Raw genomic sequence first — 24,074 nt, 5'->3', positions numbered from 1 at the left:
GGAGCGGAGCAGCACTACTCAATTAAGAAGGAACCACCGCACTGCTCAACTCTTGGAATGACAGGCACACCAATCGGAAGGTAACGTGCTCACACACACAAGCGAAGCGAGTAGAAGGCGAGTGTCAGGCAGGACGGCATGATCGGACGTGGAAGTTTGTGAGCCGGATGCACATCCATTTAAAGAGCTATGAGAGCAGGCGTAGGAGCGCAGACGTTCAAGTGGGATGTGTGTCTGGTATGGAGACAATCCCCGGCAGACAATGTCCGTCACTGGTGGCACTATCTGCCACCTGGGACACCCCTGCCACTAGAAGCCTTGCTGCAGCCATGTACTGATCATCTCTGGTATAATGATGACCAATCCTGACATAACGGTAGCCATACCTGCATAGTGATGCATACTTGCGATTCTTCTCGGCATACTTTGGCCATCCATGGTCTCCGTATGTCCTTTCAGCATAAAAGCAGGCAAAGGTAACATTTTCAGAAACCAGAGTATAATAGCCCTCCACCAACATAACAAAGAACACCCTTGGTCAATCTTGACGTGTATCCTTGGCCTAATCATTGCCTATGTCATACTGGTGGTCAGCCCAGGTCCAGTGGTGGCCTTTTCTACAATACAGGTGGGCAGACTAGCAAATTAATGTCTATTCTTGACATACTGTGTACATCCCTGGAATTCAGGAGTCCGGACCAGGCATAATGGTGCCAATTCTATGCATAATGTGCTCAACCTTGGCTTAACCATGCTACGTCTGGTACTATGGCGGCAGCCTCATGGACAATTTCCATCCATGACATATTATGGGCGTCCATGGCATCATGATATCCAGCTCTGGCATCATGTTGGCCTTTCCTGATATATTTGAGGTAGCCTTAACACCTATTGATGCTTTTCCTTAGGGGAGTGGTGGCAATATTTGGCATATTGTGAACACCCCCAGCATTATGATGACCATCTCTGGTATGTGATGAAATGGTAAGATACAGGCATATGAGACAACTGTACTTGATGAAATCAGACGCTGATGTTTGGGGCCCAACTGATCATTCACTAAACAGTTAAAAACTGTTCATTTGGGTGAAAAGAATGACTTAATAAAATTCCAAGTTTTGCTCAATGGAAATGTATTTGTTTACCAAAAGTGCACATTTGATGGCTACATGGGTGCATTGTTTTTTTTTTTAACTGATGAGCTGATGTGTAGAGACAACATTATTATATTTTTAAATACATTTTAAGGTTGTAATTAAATAGTTATTTATGCAGAGTGTGTGAGATTAATTGCCGATGTAGTTTTATTTGTACCTGAGGGCACTTGATGTTACGGTTATTTCCTTATTCATGCATATTTATTAAATGTTTCATTATCTGACTGCTGCCCCCCTGCTTGATTCAACTGGGTGGTCACTGATGATCTCTCTACACAGGACAACCACTAATCAACCTAGTCTATTGTGGCTGTTATTGTAATGCTGGCAAAATTTGTTAGTGGATCGCAAAGATTTTAGTTGACCAGAAGTTGCTCTCTATAAAGAAAAGGCTAGAAGGCTGCTTTAGCTTACTGGTCACCGGTATTCAGTTCTCATAAACCCCTCCCATGGAAGAACAATTGTTACTTACCTGTAAACAGGTGGTTCTCCAGTATTTGTGTCTTTCATAGATTCACATGCTTGAATATTCCCCGTCGTCGGAGTGGGAGTCCCAAGGTAAATAATATAGCAATATATACAGTCATAATATATATATATATATATATATATATATACATAAGTAATTATATAAAAACAGAGATATAAGTAAGTGATAAACATCAAGAATGTCTATCTCTGTCATTATGTTAGTCCAAACTACGGCCAATCCGGCGCCAGCTCCTCTCTAGAACCTTCTCCTCAGAGCTCCTCACCTCAGATTTTCGTAGCACCAAAGTGACTTTAGAGTGTATGAGGAGAAGAGAGCCTCTGAAGGGAGGAGGGAGGGTCGCATGTGAATCTATGAAAGACACCAATACTGGAGAACCACCTGTTTACAGGTAAGTAACAATTGTTCTTCTCCAGTATTGGGTGTCTTTCATAGATTCACATGCTTGAATATAGAATAGCTAGCAGTAACAATTATCATTGTTTCCATAGTCATAACAGCACTAAAAATTGTAATGCCAATCAATATCCTTATATATATGATATTACTGAATATCTATACAAGTGTAAATGAACCATTATTTCAACGGTAAATGGAAACAATATGGAGGAGGGAAGGAAGAGGCTCACCTTATTTAAAAAGATTGCGAAGCACTGCCTGCCCAACTGCAGCATCCTCTTCGTTTAAAGTTGCCAAGCAGTAGTGTCTAGTAAACGTATGTCTGCTCGACCACGTAGCTGCTCTGCAGATCTGATGTAAAGGCACTCCAGCAAATAAGGCATTTGAGGATGACATTGCTCTAGTGGAGTGAGCTCTCACTGGTGACTGCAAAGGCTTGTTTGCCTTTTGATGGCAGAAGACGATGGCTGCTGAAACCCAACGTGCAATATTCGGTTTTGTAACTGGACGTCCTTTGTGACAGCGTCCATAAGCTATGAAGAGTTGATCAGACTTTCGAAAAGAAGCTGTTCTGTTGATGTAGAACTTTAAACATCGTTTCACATCCAAGGAATGTAATCTTTGCTCCGCAGGAGTTTGAGGATTAGCAAAGAAAGTCTTTAAGATCACTGGCTCGTTAATATGAAAGTCTGAAGGCACCTTAGGCAAGAATGTTGGATTAGTGCGCAATACTACAGAATCTGGTTTGAACTGTAGGAAAGGAGGATTTATTGTAAATGCATGAATGTCACTGACGCGACGTGAAGACGTTAGCGCTAGAAGAAGAGCCACCTTCCATGTCAGATACTTTAAATCGACCTTGTGTATAGGTTCGAACAGTGGTCTCATTAGTTGTGCCAACACGATGTTAAGATGCCACAACGGAGGAGGGCGTCTAACAGGTGGAAATTTTCGAAACAACCCTTTGAAGAATTGATGGATTATCCTTGAAGAACAAAGGGAAGTTGAACCATCCTGACGGAAACGGGAAATTGCCGCCAGAAAAACTCTCGAGGTTGCATGAGAAAGTCCGGAATTAGCTAATTGCACGGAGAACGGTAGCAATTGTTCTGGTGTAGAGTGAAATGGATGAACCCCATTAGATGCACACCAATGGCAGAATCTCCTCCATTTCAACTTGAACGTTTTTATCCTAGAAGGAGCCCTCGCCTGAGCCAAGATGTCTCTACAGTCCTGTGGAATGTCTAGATGGGCAAATTCACAGTGCTCAGCTTCCAAGCTGATAAGCTCAGTGATGAGGGATTCGGATGACAAATTTTCCCCTTGCTCATTGTGAGTAGATCTGCTCGAGGATGTAGGAGGATTGGTTTGCATTGGGACAGTAGGAGTAGTTCCGAGAACCATGCCATCGTGGGGCTATGAGAAGTAGATGGCAGGGCTGCCTCCGCATCTTCCACAGGACCCGAGGTACGAGAGGGATTGGGGGAAAAGCGTAGGCAAACAGATTGTACCAGTTCATCAAAAGGGCATTGCCCCGTGACCCTTGATGGGGATGCCAGCTTGCATAATCTCGGCATTTCCGGTTCTCCGGTGTGGCAAAGAGATCCAGCTGTGGACGACCCCATCGTCGAAATATCATCTCTAGAGTTGGCTGATGTAACTCCCATTCGTGGGTCGACGAGGAGGACCTGCTCAGGGAATCCGCTAGGATATTGGATACCCCTGGCAGATGAACTGCTGCAATTGTGATGCGATGGTCGAGAGACCAATCCAAGATCGACTGAGCTAGTCGTGACAGTTTCGGAGATTTTGTTCCGCCCTGCTTGTTGATGTAGTGCATGCAGGTTGTATTGTCCGTCTGAATTAGGACTGTTTCTCCCTGGATTAAAGGAAGGAACGACTTGAGAGCTAGAAATACAGCCATGAGTTCCAGCCTGTTGATGTGCCAGGTTTTTTGACACATCGTCCACTTCCCCTTTACTGACAAATCCTCCAGATGAGCACCCCATCCTTCCAGAGAGGCGTCTGTTATGGTCATGTCTGGGACTGCCAACAGAAATGAAATCCCTTCTGTTAGATTCAACGGTTGTGTCCACCATTTGAGTGCCGACTTCATCCGATCTGTGACGTTTAGAACGTCGTTGAATGAACCCGTAATCTGACGCCACTGAATGTCTAGTTCTTCTTGGATGGGGCGTGTCCTTAATCTGCAATGAGGAATCAAGGCAATGCACGATGACGCCATCCCCAGAAATGACTTCAATAGTCTTACAGAAACGGATCTTTTTGATCTGATAAGGGTTACCAGTCGAAGAATCCTTTGTAGACGGTCTTGGGAGAGAAATGCTCTTGCTGGCACTGTATCCAATGTTGCTCCCAGAAAATCCTTGCGAGGAGAAGGTTGCAGATGGGACTTTGAGGAGTTTATAGAAAGCCCTAAGGAGCGAAACACCTCTTGGCAAAGACGTGTGTCCTGTAGAAGTTGATCTTCCGATTGTGATTTTAGGAGACAGTCGTCCAGATATGGGAAGATCTGAACACCCTGGAGACATAGGAACGCTACCACAGGAGCGAGCACCTTTGTAAACACTCGAGGGGCTGAACGTAGACCGAATGGTGATACCTTGAACTGGAAATCTTTTTGACCCACTCGAAAGTGTAGAAATTTCCGATGACGATGTAGTATGGGGATATGAAAATATGCATCTTGGAGATCGATTGTTGCCATGAAATCTCCCTGTGAGAGTAATCGCAAGATCTCGACAAGCGTTAACATACGAAAGGATTGTTTCTTTAGATACTTGTTGAGAGCCCTCAGATCTAGTATGGGCCTCCATTCCCCGTTCTTTTTGGTGATAAGGAAGAATCGGGAATAAAATCCTTTTCCCCTTGGAGATGTTGGTACTACCTCTATGGCTCCCTTGCGCAGTAGAAGTTGAACTTGATGAAAATGTTCCTTGATATGAGCCGGTGGTGGTCCGGTAGGTGGCGTAGGTGGCGGGAATTCGATGAACTCTAAGGTGTGACCTCTTTCTACAATGTCCAGAACCCAACGGTCCTTTGTTATGGAGGACCATTGAGAACAGTACAGTGAGATTCGACCTCCAATTTTCTGGGACTGACACAAGTCATTGTCTTTTAGAAGTGGAACCTCTGTATGAGGATTTACCTCTGTAAGTCTTGGAAGACTGCTGTCGAGAGGATTGTTGTTGACTATAGGAATAACGGTTGGAACCCTGGTTGTATGGTCGATACTGATTGCTTCCTTTCCGAAAATTAGAGGAGGTACCGCGGCCGCGTGCACCCCGAAAGGGCTGTTTTTTAAATTGTAATGTACCCAGAGATCGAGCAGTCTCTGTATCCTTTTTTATCGATTGGAGAGCTTCATCGACATGATCTCCAAATAAAGCTTCTCCGTTATATGCCATATCTAATATCATTGCCTGCACCTCCTGGCGAAAGGATGTTGAGCGCAACCAACCTTGTCTGCGCAATACCGCCGCTCCAGCAAGTTGACGGAACCCCGTACATGCGATATCCACTGCACAGTCAATTATCTCTGCAGAAGTACTCTCTCCCTCTTGGAGTAGCTTCATAGCTTCACTCATAGACGTCTCAGGCAGTTTTTCAACTAGAGCTGATATATCCGCTGTGAGAAGTTGGCCTGATGTATGATGTCACTAGTTCTAGTGTACACCTTATATCAGTCCAAATACCCTTATGGTGATTGGTTGTAAAGTCAACCTTATAGACCAGCTATCCTAGTGGTAGCATGGACAAGAGCAGTCTTAGGCTAAACTCCGAATGGCATGTGAAGCCAGCTGTGATACCATATATAATCCCTTGAATACCAAATGAAAGGACACCACAACAGATATATATATATGAAATAAAGTGTATTTATTCTAGTCAAACCCTCAGCACTCTTTATGAGATTAGAGGTAAGTACAACACAGTCTTATTTAAGCATACATTAAGTCACACAGGTAAGTAATACAGTTAGGCCCTAGGGGCCACGCAAACCATATACTAAAGAAGTGGTATAAGGACCACTGTCACGGAAATAGAGTAGGCCTAGGGAATCGCTGGGGCTACACTACACTAGCGTTAGTTAGGAAGTGGGAGGCCCACGGGATTCGTGTGCAGAGTGGAAACACTCACGCGTAATGCGTAAAAGTCAATAGCAATAGTACAGTTTAGAAAACGGTAGATTTAGGACACTTCCGGAGTAGCTAGGAAGTTGAGACTGGAAAACTAGACACTAGGATAGTCACTATCCTGATGAGCACCGGAGTACCCAAGTTACCTAGCCCACAGGCTGCGGGTGCATAGGGGTGAAGATGCGTCGGTTTTCGTCGTCGACTCCTATGGATGCCTGAAGAAAGATGCTGACAGGCAGTCAGTGAAGAGTGTCCGGTGGATCCCAAGGCTGGGATCAAGAAGAGAGGAAACCTGCAAGCAGAAGGGACAGAGTCAAGGTCACTAGCCAGTGACCACGTGGAACCAGGAAGGAACCAGGCGATGTTCGTGGAGATTGCAGGTGAAGGTGAAGCTTGTCGCTGCAGCCAGGAGGACCAGGAAGCGTCGAGGACGACCAGGACCAGGAGGCGAGCTGTCCCACGAAGGCTCTTGCTGTCGGCGGCGTCGAAGTTGGACTAGGACTCACCAAGCCTTGGCAAGCGGAACCCACGAAGAACGGAGGACTTGATTCTGGTGCAGACCAGGAAGGTCTGGGGTGCTTCTTCTTTGCAGAGAAGCGGGAGCCAGTCTGGAGGAGCCAAACCAGCGCAGAAGATTTCAGGGTGCGTCGTCACAAAGGCCACTAGCCAGCGGGCAAGCAACCGGACAGACGCGGCAAGCAGGAAAATGCAGAAGGGCCCCACGCAGGACTCGTGGAGTGTGGGGGGCTGGTCTTCGGTGCAGATGGTGCTTGGGGTTGGGGCTTCTCAATCCCCGGTGCACAACTTCGAGGGTGCCTCAGAAGCTGCGCTTTAAGTTACTAGCAACTTTTCCCAGGTAGCCGGTCCCACGTCGCTCGTCGCCTCCACGGATCTCAGCTTTGCTGTGGATGTGGATCAGGGTCGGAGAAGTCTGGAAGTCAAGGCTCTGGTCGGGCTCTGCAGTCGGTTCCTCGTAGAACGTGGGCAAAGCAAAGGGTAGTCTCTTGATGGTGCCTGTTTGCACAGGGTAGCCACTCCTTGGCTACAAGGGAGATTCTTCAGTCTTCTTCTTTCGTCGAATGTCGAAGGTCCAGAGTTTCTGTTCAAGTTGCAGGTTCAGGATAATCTAAAGTCTTGAGGCCCAACTCCCACTCTTATACTAATCTGGGGGGCTGGGATACCTGCTAGGTCACGCCTTATGGGTGGGACCTGGGAGGGGGTGGTTACACCCACTTCCCTTTGTCCAGTTTCGCGCCAGAGCTGGGGCTGGAGTGCCACAGCGCCGGTTTGAACTGGACTATGCAAGGAACACCTTGTGTGCCCCAGGCATGTCTCATTCCTTTCAGCCCACCCTGCCCCAATACACTAAAGGCTGTTTGGGGAGGTGCTAGCACCTCCCCAAGCAGGAAACCTATTGTCCAGGCCTCCCTGGCTGGGATCACTCCCAGCTGCAGGAGGTCAGACTTGTGTCGTGGCAGCAGCATCCATTTTGTGATGCTGAGGCTTTGGTCAGAGGCTAACAGTGAAGTATGATTTTAACATGTCCTTCCCTCTAGGAGGGGGGGATAATATCCTCATGTCCAGAAATGGCATGGGGGTATTATTCCACAGTGTTAGACACCTTACACGACATGTTTCGATAAAGCCAAACCATAGTTACCATAACCGTCTAAGATTATAAGGCACTTTAAGAGTATATGGTAGGCTATATCATAGAACAGCTATAAGGACTTGGTTCCGGAAGCTGCAGACAGGCTCAGCTCATGCTAGCGCACCATCTCACATGTTACCAAGCACTCTGCCTCCAGGATTGTTAAGGCCTGCCATAGGAGTGACTGATAGGTACACGTGTCTATATGTAAGTTAGGTATAGGAATACTACACCTAAGCAAGGGGTGATTACACGACCTTGCCCCAGCTGAGTGATCAGCCAGTTGTGTCAGAATGGAAGGCCAGGCCAGGGGTGGCATAATACATGCTGCAGCCCCTGGTAGGCCTAGGGTACACCTATGCCCTGGGTACCTAGGGTACACTGTACAGGGACCAATAAGGTGATCCTATCCAAATGGGTTATGCACCTAAAGTACATAGTATTAATTTAGAGAGAGAACAGCAGGGCTGTGGGTCTGATTAGCAGGCCCACAGCCACATCTAAGTCGAAAACCAGTAAAGCAAAAGCAAAAAGTGGGGGTGAACATAGAAAGCAGACCCTACTCTCCTACATCCGCCCATACTTGACGGTCGTAACGACCTAAGATGGCTAAGGCATTAGCCGCTCTTACAATGGTGGAAGCCATCGATGAAAATTTTCGCCCTATGGCATCCAATCGACGTCCCTCACGATCAGGTGGTGAAGTGATCGTAGACGCAGGGTTTCTAGCCTGACGTTGCGCTGCCTGTGTGATTACAGAATCTGGTTTTGATTGACCAGTGAGGCACGCTGGAGCTCCTAATGGTGACTTATACTTTTTCTCCAGTCTAGGCACTTGTGCCGGAAGGCTATTTGGTGTCTTCATTATCCTTTTGCCTTCCTCCCAAATGAATTCGATAATAGGGATTGTATGTGTCTGCTTGAAAGGCTGATTTTTAAAATCGTACAGGAAACAATCCTCCTCTTTATGTTCCGTTGTTAATTTGAACCGTTGGGCTGCCCTATCCATCAACTGGTGAAAACTTGCAATGTCAACAGGTGGTGAGTCACCAGGTACCACCGGAGAGGGAGATGGTGTCTGGGCATGGCAGTCATCCCACTCCGCCATATCGTCATCATCCTCATCACCATCGCCCCCATCATCCAGGATCTCACCATCTTCCCTGTCCTGAGGAACTTCCCCTTCAGTTTCTTGATGAGGTAATATCAGAGCTGATGATTGTCTGAGCGGTACTGAAGGTATTACAACTGGCATTGGTTTCGATATAGATGTTGGTACCACTGGAGTAGCCGGAACTACAGACTCTTGTGGTGTTAGAGGAAAACGCCGATTATAATCGTCCAACATGAGTTGAAGATTTGTAATAAGCGACAGTGGTAACGTCGCAGTTTGTCCTTCCGTAGGAATTTCCTCCTGGTAAAACCTTTCCTCGTCCTCACTAGTTTCATCCTGGCATTTTATTATTAAATCCGACGGACTGTGTGCCGTTCCAAACGATTCAGGTAAACCTTCTTCTGAATCTTGATCCGAATCAGTTGCAAACAAAGGTGAAGGAAGGTGGGGATCATCCAAAGGTATGACCTCATGTCGACTACTTGGTGGCAATGGCAACAAGGGAGCAGCAGCAAAAGACGAAGTAGTCGCTGAAGACGCGGAAGAAATTTGTGTATTTAATGACCTCTGCGTTCTTTTAATCTTTATTTTCACCGATGAGACTGCCGTCGACGGGATCTGAGGTATAGAGGCCACTGGCGACATCTTCGTAGACGGAACCAACAGCGACGGAACCACCGTCGACGGAACCATCGTCGACGGGAACGACGACGAGTTCTTCTTTTTCTTCGTCGACGGAGCACTCGTCGACGAATCAATCGACGACGAAATCGCCGACGAGGCAGATTTTGCAATCTTAGACGACGACGATGGTAACGTCGACGAGGTCTTTTCCTTCTTCGTCGACGACGATGCAATAGGCAATACAGATGACACAGTCTTTATAGTACTGATGATCATCGTCGACTACGATAACGGGGCCGCCGTCGACGATTTTGATGCTGACGTCGTAGTCAGTCACCGTCGACGAGCAGGAAACTACGGATTTCGTCGTCGGAAGGCTCGTCGACGAAGAAGCCAGTTTTTTGCCAGAAAACTGGGAAGTCGAAGCCTCAGCAGCCTGAGAACTATGTCTCGTGGGCGACAACGCAGTAGCCATGGAAGAAGACGTGGCAGATGTCATAGACAGAGACATTTTCTTCTTTTTAAGAAAAGGCGAAGGTAGGTCTTGTACACTACTGCGTTTAGAGGCTGTGTGGGAACGGCCAGAAGTAAAGCTTTCTACCTCAGAAACTACTTCATCCTTATCCTTAAGTCTCTGGAGCCACAACAAGAGACGGCCTTCCCGGTCTTTCAGAATTTTTGTAGAAAAAGTTCTACAGAATTTACATTTACCCACTTCGTGGTCAGGGTAAAGACAGTAAATACACTTACTGTGTGGATCTTCTGAGAACAAACGTAGCTTTCCACAAGAGGAACAAGGTCTAAACAAAGACTTCTTACTTGAAGACATGTTGAAGAGAAAAAACTGAGCAGAGCTCAGGGAGACTCCCTGTCACACGACGTGCGGTAGAAAATCTGAGGTGAGGAGCTCTGAGGAGAAGGTTCTAGAGAGGAGCTGGCGCCTGACTGGCCGTAGTTTGGACTAACATAATGACAGAGATAGACTGCGAATGTCTTTTTTCTCTTTCCATGTATCTCTATGGAGATTTCGTATAGGGACATTCTTGATGTTTATCACTTACTTATATCTCTGTTTTTATATAATTACATATATAATTACATATATATATATATATATATATATATATATATATATATATATATATAATGACTGTATATATTGCTATATTATTTACCGTGGGACTCCTACTCCGACGACGGAGAATATTCAAGCATGTGAATCTATGAAAGACACCCCAATACTGGAGAAGTAGGGAGACAACTTGGTTTAATGCCATCGCAAAATGATGATGTTTGCACCTGCGGGCTTTCTGCTTAGAAACAACTACAACCTGGTGCTGGTGGCCAGTGAGTTGAATATGTACCAATAAAAAAGTTTTGAAGTTGGATTGGTTTCTTAAACAAAAGACTAGAAAAGCAGTAATCCAGGAAGCATGGAGTCATTATCAGCCAACATGTTGGGCAGTTGCCCTCCCAAAGCTTCTCTCACATGCTCAGAGAAGCCTCTTTCCTTCTTCCTCCTGTTCTGCCTCTCACTTTCAAATAAATCAGCTATCCTATTTCATATGCTAAAATGCTCTCCTCACAGCTCATCATGCATTCCCAAATAAACTCTCTCCCCTCAATCCTTTCAATTCAGATATTACCTTTCCTTTTAAGCTGTTCTATTTCCTCACACTCCCATGTAAGGAGGCACTGTTGAATGTAAACCTCTCCTTCCACTGTAAGAGCCTTTCTCCTCAGTGCATCCTATCAAGATTTTATGGTTTTTACCAAGGCCTCAATCATCAATTGGATTTACATCTTTTCTCATGTGACCTGATCTCTAGTCCTTTTCATCAGATATCAATCTCCCAGGTCTCTCCAACCTTCCCATGTGGGGCCGTCTCACTCCTGTCCCTTTTATTGATTATAACCTATCCTAGAAAGGTCTGCTTTCCTCTTCCCTTCTTATACAGTCTTAATATTTCCACCTTAGAACATTTCAATGCATTCATTTTCCATTGAAATTTTATTTCTCACCTGTCCATCAACCGGCTTCCACAGTAATGCACACTCTCCTCATCTCTTCCTAGATAGTAATGACTTCTTATATATGCCATTAATCCTTTATAAGGCATTTTCTCCTAAATCCAGATATCACCTCACTTTTAAGACCCACTCTTCTCACTCACTACCTACTCTACTACGATAAGGCACAGATAAAACTTTAAAGTAATTTTCAGTCAGGACCAAAGTCTGTTTCCGATTGAGATCAACCAGCAAAGCGGTAATTCAATTCACCCCACTAGCTTGACAATCAAGCTAGAAAGAATTTAGAAAGCCTTAATCACAATGACTACTGCTAGCACCATCCATTTAGGAAAAGGCTTAACTTCTTAAAGTCATGAAGCTGCTCTCCTTCTGGTAGTCACAAACTTCACTTCAGTAGTGTTGAACTGTATTAAATGGTGTTAGTTGACACAACTAAAAGCCATCTAAGTGTAGGCATCTGTGTTTGTTTAAAAAAGGGAAGTCAATATTTAACCAACTACAACTACCTGCGAAATGTCAAGGGATACCCAGCTTAATGAGATGGGACAGAAGTGCGGTAATGTGCAGTGAAACAGCCCAAAAATGTGTTTAAGTAGTGTGGTATCAATCGTTTACTTAAAAGTAAAGGAAATCACGTGAATCAGCAATTACCAATCAGAGTCCCCTTCACAAACGATGCAAAATTCACACAAATGTGTCTTACAATAGAGATAATTGATTTTCCGCGGAGAAAATATGCAGATGTACTTCCTTTTTTAAAAAAGGCAACTCACATGTTTGACAGCAAAGAATACCACAAGATTGCATACAAACAGCAAGATGGTGTTTCGGAAAGATGAACTGAAAATATCCTTGGGAAATATTCAAATGCAACCTATTGTGAGAAGCCATTATCAACTTCAAAAGAAATCTGGCTCCTGGATACAGAAATAAAAATCAGGGAAGAGATCCAGAAATGGGGTCTCGAAAGGAGCACTAAATATTATCTAGCAGCTTCAACTATTGGAGAGTCAAAAACAGACAACCTCTCTACCCTCGACAGAGTCCTTACAGGGTCTTAAAAGAGAATTAAACAGATATAGTGCCTGTTTCAATGTACTCTCATGAAATTCTGCAAGTGAATGTGCAGGTAATAAATACATCTTACTAAGCGCCTTTGGCATTCAACAATAAACCATTTTGGGTATGCTGACACCAACTCTCACTAGCTGTAATAAACCCACCCAGCTTTGAAAGAAGCTGAAACCTGACCTGCTGAAAGAGAGGAATTTAAAATCTCCAAAAGTGAAGGTCCTACAAAATCTATAAACAGGCATAAAAGCCTTTCCAGAACTAGTCTAAAAGGGAATCTGTCCACACTATGCCAGAAGTTAAAGAAGTTTTAACATGTCTAGAAGGTGATTGTCAGACCATGTGGCATAGGACACGTTGCAAGAGCAAACAACTATGCGGAGTTTGAGCAATCGTTAGCAATGGAGATCTGATTTTTTTCTATTTTAAAAATGAATAAGCTGACAAGCTCTTTGCAGAAGTGCTAAGAAAAAGTAATAAGGTTAGTTATACCGTTTCTGAATGTCAGTTTATTAATATAGCCATGAAGCCCACCGTTGCGGGCTCTACCGACCAGTAAAGGCCTGCTCCAGCGTTAAAGGCCCGAGCCGAAGGATAGGGCCTTTAACAAGGGAGCGGGCATTCAATGGCTGGTCCAGCCTGCTATGGAGTGCTCCAAGGCCATTCCGCCTCTAGAAGGCAGAATGTTCTCATTTGTAAAACAAAGACCTCATGCAGCCTGAGGGGATTGAAATCCCCTCGAGCTCTGCGAGGCCTTTGTTCACAGCTGTTGCTCTGAACAAACATTTGAATATTGATGCTCCAGGCTTCTACCGGGACTGTCTTCAATGGAGCTCCCAACAGTCCAATGTTGTAATGATAGTTAAAAGCTCCTTTTGCTTATTGCTACCAACAGAACTCTTTGGCGTCACATTCTTCTGCTGACCCAAATGTTCTGTTGCATAGACTACAAAGTCCATTCATGAACACCTCGCCCTCTTCTTTTTCACCAATGGGGGAGCAAAGTAAAGGCGTGAACGGTCTGAGAATAGAGAAAAGGTGAAAGAAGATAGAGGACAAGGATTAAAAACAAGCATTGGCTTTGTCGCGGTAGACCTCTTGGCTTTGCCAATGCTGATCACGATTGTTAAAGGGGAAAATAAATCCGATGTTATGATGTATACTTGTGCATCCGTTATCACGCATGCATGTGTATGTCTCATGACGCGAACATAGGCGCAGTGTGATGACGTATACCTACGCCAGTGTCACCACACTTGCAGATGTGTATGTCCTAGAAAGGCAGCCATTTTTTTTTTATTTACTGTTTCAAAATGGTGGATGCCCATCTTGCAGTAGTAATTTTTAAAAACATGATATAAAATGTGCATGAAATTGCATTTACAAAAACAAGCGCCACTTAGCAGATTGCAGTTGCAGGCGCTCCTAAACATTAAAAAATAAAAATAAAAAGATGAAAAATAGGGTGGGGAGGGGCAGGGAACCAATGTAGGACCAGGAGGTGGGCAGAGCAGTTAAATGCAGACAGCAAATGGTGGCAGCAGTGAGCAAGGAGAGGCAGGGGAGTAACGGGGTGGTGAAGTTAAGTTAAAAACTGAGCACGACTGGGGGGAATGGGGAAGCAACAGACAAGCTGGGGGGTGAGAAAGACTGAACGTGAAGAGTGGTGAAGAGGGAAAGCCTCAGACAGATGAGAGGAGGAGAGAGCAAGGTAATGCAAGCACTGCCATGGCATGCTAAAATAAAAAGAAAAAAGTAGTTCTGTGAATGGGCTCAGTGGAAGGCCACAAACATCCAATCAGAAGAAGACAGTAAAGAATCAATGATGCTGAGTCAGGGCAAAAAAAAAAAGAACAAGGGGGAAAGCCATCGAAAAACAAGCAGGGAAATGATGCACATAAGAAATCCATCCACTCGTGAGCAAGGGGTTGACCCAAAGCTCACTATATCTCTATACTTTTTTATGCATAAGAGAACTGGTCTTCAACAAAAGACAGCTAACGCGGCCTGTAGGCATTACCTAGTAAGAATACATTGGAGTATTTTTTCTATTTTGCCAAAATAAAAAAGTCACCAATTCCACTGCCTTTCTCATCTAGAGAACCTATACAGTGCAGAGATATTTAGTAAAATGTGAAATTACTTAGCAAGCCCATGACTGGCAACACGCAGCTGCAGGAACTTGGCCAGTAGTGTTATTTTGCCACGTTTCAGTCTGTCCTTTGTAGAATTTCCAACTGATCAGCACAGGCCAAAAGCAACCGTGGTCAGTAGAGATTCGTCACTGGGAGTGAGAAAGGCGGGACAGAGTCGCCGACAGTACTGTACATAATGTGTTAAAGAGCTCTCAGGGGAGCCTTGTGTGCCAGCTCTCTGGGAACACTATGGTCTTAAACAAGAAAAGCCTGTCATTCACCCCGGAGACACATCCGCAATAAAACACTACAGAGGATTACTCTCTCAGAAATGCAGAACAAAAGTGCCTGCCCAAGAACACCTGATAATAAGGGGCAATAAAAACAAGCATTGGCATAGCCAATAGGTCTCGCTTTTGGGACCTTATAAGTATTTAGCTATGCAGCACAATATCCTTGGTGCAACAACTGTTGCATGGCTAAACACTTCTAAGGTCCCAAAGGCGAGACCTACTGGCTATGCCAATGCTTGTTTTTACTTAGGCCACGTACAAGTTTTAAGCAAGTGCTTTGGCTAAAAGCTATAGATAGTTCTGATGCCATTCGGAGCCATGAAAAATGTGCGCACACAATCACATTTCCCGGAGAATCGGCAAGTTTGTCATCAGTAACATATCCCAAGTATCTGATAAAATGCATTCGAAATAACATGCGGAGGTGAGCATTTTTCATGTCAACAGCATACTAGAAATCCAGACACTAAAATTATCTTTCGTTTGAAATAAGAGCTTCAACTATCGCCAATTTGCTCCGCTTTGAAGTTTTTCCACGCAAACAAAACTGCACAGGAAGCCGCCGTCTGCGGCTGTGATCTCCTGTCCTCTGAGTGCTCAGTGCAAATATTGCATCAACGTTAAATTGTGAGTTTACATGAAAGGAATAGTGCTGCCCGCACGTCCTGCTCTTCCCAGATATGAAAGGAATGGCCGTGTTCCCAGGATCGCATACCTGGTTTGAGCAGATGTATTTGGGGAATAAAAGCGTGGCTGGAGCATTGTCTCTGCTATGTTCCGCATATATCACCTTTTAGGCCAGAGGCCCGAGCTTTCTTCCGCATATGGCTGGCATATGCAAGTACAATCCTCAGCCCCCAAACCCCCGCCCCCCAACAACACACAAGTGAGACAAGTGGAAATATCCTGTGCATTTATACATTAGTTGGGTTGACTTGCAGAAAAAAAATATAAAACGTGTGTCTTTTATCAGGCGGCTCGTTTTTTTGGTCACAAGTAAGGAAGAATCCTACATCATTATTTTAAACGAGTATTGCTATGTCTTCTGAAATGTGTGCGCGCGCTATAAAAAACAAAAAAGCACGCGTGCGGCGTCGGCAAAAGTGAGCCTCGCGCTCAAAGTTTTAAAAAACAAGCATTGGCATAGCCAATAGGTCTCGCCTTTGGAACCTTATAAGTGTTTAGCCATGCAACAGTTGATGTGTTGTACCAATGATATTGTGCTGCATAACTAAATACTTATAAGGTCCCAAAGGCGAGACCTATTGGCTATGCCAATGCTTGTTGATTGCATTCCAGTTTTTCATGAGGGTGGAGTAGTTTCTCTATAGAGAGAGTAGTTGCCCTTTGGAGACAAAAATACATGTACAAATGCACAAATCTGCTATGAGACCTCACAGAAGAGCTTACATCACCCATTGGCCATCAATTTGGGGAAACCAAGAGCAAAAGAACAAATTCTGGGTCACAAGTGATGAGTTTTTCTCCCCACTGATCAATGCTTATGGAAAATCCAGATTAGCTGACTTAAGCTTCACATAATTATTTTAAATTCAAGTTCCTGAGCGACAGATCAGAAGGGTGTAGAAGACCGATGTGCCTTGCTTATCTATCTGGGTCCCCTGAAAGATTACTCCGTCTGAGGGTAGACAGAGAGGTTATGCATCCTAATAAAAGTGCCACATGCAAGCTTTACAAAAAACACCCATTTCTGAAGATGAGGGCATTCCCGGTACATGTACTAAAGAGTGCTAAGTACCCAGGACTGCTCTTTATGCAAAAGGAATGACCACCAAGAAGGAGTGAAGGAATATTCCCAGGGACAGGCCAGCCACCAGCCCTTGGACTGGATACGTGAAGTACAGCATAGTATGAAACGAGTTCCAAATTGCTATCCTGCTTGCATGACTCAGAACATGTGAATATGTTATCTGATAAATCCATCACTGCAAAGATTCCTGCAGGCAATTCAGTAGAAAGGTACTTTATGCTGTGTTAAAATGCAAGAGGGTTTATTGGAGTTCTGTAATGACAGGCAATTGGTAACCTTAGGTTGTTGCATTTTAATGTTTAACTACTGAGTCTTATTTGTTCAGTGATAATTTATTGCACATGTAAAGTGGGGTGTGTTTCCCTAACAATGTACACCTGCAGTAAACATTAGAGAGTTTTGTAAGGGCTTCTGACGTGATGCGCTTACTACAAACGGGCATAAAGCTTGACTTTGTGTTATAGTAATTAAGTGCGAGAACAAGCATCGCGGCACTGGCGCTTTACTTTGAACATTAAAAGTAAAGCACGGGTGCCGCGATTATAGCAAAAGTAAAGAAATAGATGTTTTTTTCTATTTCTTTACTTTTGCGAAAGTGAAAGTCATCACGGTTCTAATGACCCGTGAAAGACTGCTGGCAGCCAGCTGCATGCGTGCACGCTTGCGTGAACGCAAGCGCTAGGCCAGCCAGCAGCACTTTGAAAACTCATCTACTAAATGTTTCTCCGAGCAGCGCATGCGCGCTGACTCAGCGAGACCTAAAAACAAGCAAAGTAACGGTGAAAGCAAAAGTTTTTAAAAAAGCACGCGTGCGAGGGGCCGTGAGAGGCGATCTGTGGTGGGGAGGGGGAGAAGCGGGAATTGTGTGCGCGCGAAAGTGAAACTGATCGCGATCAGGCGCTGAAAGCTGGCGGCTGCGCGCGTAACCTCAAGCTGGTGGCCGGCAAAAGCCTCTGGTGGCACTTTTAAAAGCCACTCACTAACTGTCTCGCCAGACCAGCGCATGCGCTGGCTCTAGCGACACCTAAAAACCAACACTGCAATGCAGTGCCTGTGCCAGACACCTACCTACCTCGTGGCAAGCGAAGAGGCGAAGCATGGTGGGAAATATACAGACTTTGCTCTCTCCAGCTACATGGACACTAGCAGTGATAGCAGCTCTGAGGTCTGGCACCAGCAGGATGTGTCACACACAAGTCTGACACCAGCAGAGTTCTCCAGCTCCATGGACACTGGGATTGTGTTTGTAGCTCTCTGTTCTGGCACTAGCTGTGCAGGTCTGACCCCTGACACCAGCAGGGTGTGTCACAGACAGGTCTGACACAAGCAGAGCTCTCCAGCTCCATGGACACTAGCAGTGTATGTAGCTCTCAGTTCTGGCACTAGCAGGTTGTACAGCTCTGAGCCCTGACACTAAGAGGGTGTGTCACACACAAGCAGAGCTCGCCAGTAGATGGACACGAGCAGTGTTTGCAGCTCTCAGTTCTGGCACTAGCAGGTTGTGCTGCTCTGTGCCCTAGAACCAGCAGGGTGTGTCACACACAGTTCTGACACAAGCAGAGCTGTCCAGCTACATGGACACTAGGATTGTGTTTGTAGCTCTCAGGTCTGACACTAGCAGGTTGTGCAGCTCTGACTCTTGACTCCAGCAGGGTGTGTCACAAGCAGGTCTGACACAAGCAGAGCTCTCCGGAGCAACCGGAGCTGGCCTTCTCCGGTTGGCTGCCTCTCTGGACTGCCAGCCCCTGGGAAGTCGCCTGCACCTGCGGAGCTGCCTGCTGCATCGGAGCGATTGCCCTGAACGGAGGGACGCGGCGCTCGAATCCTGGTTCCAGCGGCGCTCCGACTCGAGCGGCCGCTCCTGTGACCGGGGACTCGGCGGGGCCCTGCTGAGGTGGAACGGCCTGCGGCGGGACTCGCATTACTACCGCTGCCTGGGTCTGTCCCTCCTCGTCCCTGGTCTGCCAACACGGCCCGCCTCACCTCTGCTGCAGCTGTCCCGAATCCTGGCGCTGTCTGAGACACCCGGAGGCTGATGGGGATCGCCTGAGGCCTCGCCGGCTGCACAGTGGATTCCGGGGACCAGAAAGACTCACGCCTTCCACCGGTAGTGCGCCCTGGGGCCAGTCTGCACGCTGATTGACACCATCGTCCTTACCACCCCTCCGCCTCTGTTGTACGGGATACCCGCACTGCCCCCCCACGCTAGGTTCCTGCGACACCACCACCCTGCAGCACATCTGGGGCAGCTGTTAACACGAGGAGGCCATAATTGAGAGCTGTGACCTGACGGACCCGCGCCTGGTTTGGGCGCCTGGCGCGATCATAGAACGTGCACGCGTCAACGTGCCCAGTCTGAGAGACTATAACTGAAGTGTGGGCCCCAATTCCTTTACTACCGCCAGCTCGCCCCTTTCTGCCTGGGCTAAACACCTACTGCCGACCACTCTCAAAAGGACTTTAGTCCTCTCCACGACACATTCCTGGGACATAGCGCTTGACGAAACCTATTGAGGCCGACCCTGGGTGCCTCTCTCCGCCGAACCCCCTTGCCGAATTGCCTTTGACACCTAACGGGCTGAGGGGACACCGACAACTGGGAGGATGGTTGTCCTGGGAGTCACGAGGCACCGACACCTGCTCTGCCTCCCCACTCAAGACGAATATACGGGGTCGCAGTCGCCTTCACTGCTTGGGCCCACCGTGACCCGAGATCCTCTGTGTCGCCTGACCGCTGGGTCCGCTCCATACTCATAACGGTGCGGGACTGTCTCCACTCCATCTCCTGGTTACGAAGCGAACCATCTCCTTCTTACTGCGCCGGCGGACGGCCCCGGAAATGCACTCACTCGCACGCCCTCCCTTCGCGCTGCGCCTGCCACCATGGGACACGTTGATGGCAAACAATCCAAATTGAACTTTGACGCTCGCAAGTCTGCGAGGACACAGGCAGACATGGAGGGGGACCAGCCTGGCGCCTCCGCCCCAGAACAACCCACCTCCACAGATGACCTAAAAGCGTTGCTACTTGTCATTCAATCTAGCTTATCCTCCATAGACAGCAAAATGGACGCTATGAATGCTCATATGGATGCTCTCACTCACAAAAGCGCATCATGGAGACAGAGCGCCGCATCTCAGACCTGGAGGACACCTCTACGTCAACTGCAGACAGAACACTAGATATGGAAAAAGTTCTGAAGGTCATAGCCGCAAAAAACGAAGACCTTGAATCCTGCTCGCGGCGGAGCAACCTGCGGATCCTAGGTGTGCCAGAGTTCACGGCTACGGGCAAAATGGAAGAGTTTGTGGAACGCATGCTGACCCCCACCTTTTGGAGATAAGCCTTCTCTACAGTTTTCATCATCGAGAGAGCACATCGGTCTCTGGCCCCTCGCCCAGTCCCTGGCGCCTCGCCCGTCCCATCATGATGAGGCTCCTCAACTACAGAAACCAGGACACTGCACTCCGTTTAGCCAGGGAGTGAGGAAAGGTTCTCTTTGAGGGCAATGAGATCTCCCTATATCCGGATTTTACCATGGCCGTCCAAGAGGGACGCCGCAAATTAATCCTTGTGAAGAAAAAGCTGCAACAACTGATCATTGTTTACGCCATGTTATACCCAGCACGCTTAAAAGTCACTCATCCGGGGAAACAACACAGAGAGTCCGCGGAGCGCCTACACCCCCCCTCCCCCGCCTCAACAACTCAAATGGAGGTGGCGGCACGTCGGATGTAGAATGATATCTCCTCCCAGCTCTGAAACAATTGCCCTTACCATCAGTTATGAACGTTGGGGGTACTGTCCCCTCTTTGCTTAGTACTGGGACAATCACAGGCCTTAACCTGGCATGCCGAGTGGAATGTGTTACACTTCCCCCATACATTCTCCTGGCCTTCATTCACAAGGTAACTCTCTCTCAACTCAGATGGGACAGAGGAGTCTTACTTCCTATATCCCCCGAGCACCCTCGCTATTGCGAGGGGTTACTGGTTTGCCCTCTGGATGCTACCCACTCGGGGAACCCCCACAATGTTGTGGTTGGAAATTTACACAACCCTGCCTTTGCCCTCCTCTGTTGGAAGCAGGAGGCAAGAGGTATTGGGGATGGGGGGTGGGAGACTGACACAGCAGGATTGGGCTGCTGATGTGGGTGGGGGAGGGGGAAGGGTTAGTTACATGCCACTTACCACTGACTTGACCAGCTATAACACGACCTGAGTAGACACCCGACGCAACTCATGTCTACCGCTCACCTTCAGACTTCTGGCAGCCAGCCATGGAGAGCTGACCTAGCCCAACCAAATACAACTTTCTGACCAAGATTGTGAGAGGTCTGCGGGACCCACGCAAGCACCGCCATATTCTCTCCTACCTCGATAGACATAATATACACTGCGCAATGCTTCAGGAAACGCACCTCAGCCCCGCCGCCCCAGTAACTTTTGCAGATCGCTGGGCAAGTTCTAGATGTATTTCCTCTTACTCTACCTATGCGCGTGGCACAGCTATATTGGTTAAACATACACTTCCTTACACCCCTATCGGGTCCTATGCTGACGCCCAAGGACGCTATTGTATCCTATGGGGCAGATTGGCTGCACAGTCTATTGCGTTTATTTCCTGCTATGGGCCAAAGGTGGATGATCCGGAATTCTTCCGGATACTTTGGGGCGAAATTTTGGCCATTGATTCGACACATGTCATAAGGGGAGGAGACTTTAATGTTACATTGGACCAGACCCTAGACCGCTCGCATCCACACCATCACTACTCCAATGCGCACCACACCCTGAATTGAATTATCACTCACCATGGCCTCGTTGACGCCTGGGACACACTCCATCATCACGATAGGGAGGGATCCTGCTTCTCTACTGCCCACTCCTCCTGGTCCAGAATCGATAGATGGATCCTCCCGCGGGGCCGAACTCCGTGGCTATCCTGGGCCTCTCATCTCTCCCGCACTTACTCTGACCATTCGCCGGTCCTCATCACACTTGCACCCCCTCATGAAGAAGCGCCGTATCTGTCCTGGCGTCTACCCCTGCAGACCCTCTTAGACCCTGTATTCAAATCTGAGCTCGAGCAGGAGATCACAGACTTCTTTCCTCGCAATGTGCATTCTGTCACGCAATACTTCACAGTATGAGAGGACTTCAAGGTTACCGTACGCGGTATCTGCATCGCCAAGGGCAGTGGAGTTCTGAGACAGATTTGCTCCATGCTAAGCAAACTAGAGGCCGAACTCAAACACACGGAAGCCCAGATGCAGAGCGCCCCCACCCCGGCTCTACAATCGCGCCTGAGAGACCTGCTCTCTGACTATCAGGAGACGGCAGAACGGGAGTGTAAATTTCGAGGGAAATCTTACCAGGCACGTCGCTATGGAGAGGGAGAGAGACCGAAGAAAACGCTCGCGGCTTTACTCCGCCCACCTAAATTTTCTAATACTGTCCTTGAAATTGAAGACGAGGATGGCCACATATGTAGGGATACCCCCGAGATTGCAGCAGCCTCTCGAACCTTTTACAAAACCTTATATACTTCACATAGGATACACCCCGTAGACTTCACGCCCTTTTTCGAAGACACCGCAATTGCTTGGCTAGGGGACACACAACGGGAATTCCTTCTAGCACATCACGAAGATGAGGAGATCACCGCTGCTATAATGCAACTGCAGTCGGGCAAGGCCCCTGGCCCAGATGGCCTCCCGGCTGAGTTTTATAAAACCTATCGCCATTTACTTATCCCAATACTACGGTACGTCTTTGAGGAAGCTCGTGAGATGGGCATTCTGCCCCAGACAATGCGGGAGGCACTTATAATCTCCATCCCAAAGCCTGGGAAGCCGGCCACACAATGAGATTCAAGTGCCCAGGCTAATTTTACATCATACTGGATAAATCCCACCCCCCCTACATGCCACACCTCGCAGTTGAAGAAGGCTACATGCTCCCGACCCCTTGCTCTGCATTTCTCAGCGCGCCTGCCATCCCCCGCCGTTTGGCCTCCAGTACAGTGGAGTGCACTGTTAGCGACTGGCATGATTTAGCCCGCCGCCTTCACGCTCCCTTTCTATACTCCCCCCTGCTCCCCCTCCAAGGCAGACTGGAACTCCCCGCCAAGCAAGAGGGCGGCTGCTGCCAGCTCCTCCGCAAACTCTCCATCCCAATCTGGGGGAAATTATATGACAAGGGGACATTCTGCACCAGCGAGGAATTCTTTGGCACTACCACACCCACCACCCCTCTGGAGCACTTTTTTTATCTTAGATTGCGGCAAGATGTGAAAGCCCTCACCCCATGCTTCCCGCAGGAGCCGCCCATTATGGCCACACTACACGCCCTCCTTCAGCAAACCATCCCCACGCACGTGGTCTCGTTGCTATATCGCACCTCTCAACGAGACAGCACACACACTCCTCCTCTGGCTCATTCCCGTTGGGAGGAAGAACTATGTTCCCCCATGACTGACGAGCAATGGACATTTTGCTGCCAGCAGTCTGGTAAAATTTCTGCTAATAGCAGACTGCGTATCATACACTATAAATATATCCATCGACTATTACACACCCGCGCCTCTAAAACGCCGCCATCTCCGTGACTGTGACCGCTGTGGTTGTGAAGGGGCGGACTTTCGACACCTAGCTTGGGACTGTCCTTCCATACGGAGCTACTGGACAGAAGTTCTGACAGCGCTTGACCAAATGACTGGACTACACGTTCCCAAAGAACCCCTAGTGACGCTTCTGGGCCATATTGCGCTACTAGCTGCATCGGTGCGGCGCTACATCTCCCTGGCGCTCCTTCTCGCAAAGAAACGGATCGCCAGCCGCTGGGGAAGGGGACGGGCTCCCAAATTTAAAGAATGGATGCAGGATCTCCTATTTTGTCAGGAACAACTGCACACATATGCTGACCTTCTGCCGCCCTCTTTCCGCCCGCGAGACATTTGGTCCCCTCTTCACTCATATCTTCTAGAACAACCAGTTGCTGAGAATAATGGTACTGAGCCACGTCCTCACGGAACTGAAGACAGCACATGAGGAATACATTTTAGCCCCCTATGTATAGGCCTACTCAGAGGTCACGTCCACGACATCTGGACACTTGGGACTATGGCTGCCTCCCTCATTAGACTCAATAATACCTGTCACAATGGTCTATCT

General features: G+C 47.4%; 1 protein-coding gene across 4 annotated transcripts in view; it reads right to left on the bottom strand.

The window, feature by feature from the left end:
* The window catches only part of LOC146869886 (vesicle-fusing ATPase), a 1,522,848-nt gene that overhangs the window by 1,082,126 nt on the left and 416,648 nt on the right, over nt 1-24,074 (bottom strand). The window lies entirely within an intron of this gene.

Source organism: Triturus cristatus, chromosome 1_1 (genome assembly GCF_964204655.1).
Source record: "Triturus cristatus chromosome 1_1, aTriCri1.1, whole genome shotgun sequence".
Classification (NCBI taxonomy): Eukaryota; Metazoa; Chordata; class Amphibia; order Caudata; family Salamandridae; genus Triturus; species Triturus cristatus.
Note: the sequence above shows the minus strand (reverse complement) of the source record. Positions and strands in the feature narration are given on the sequence as shown.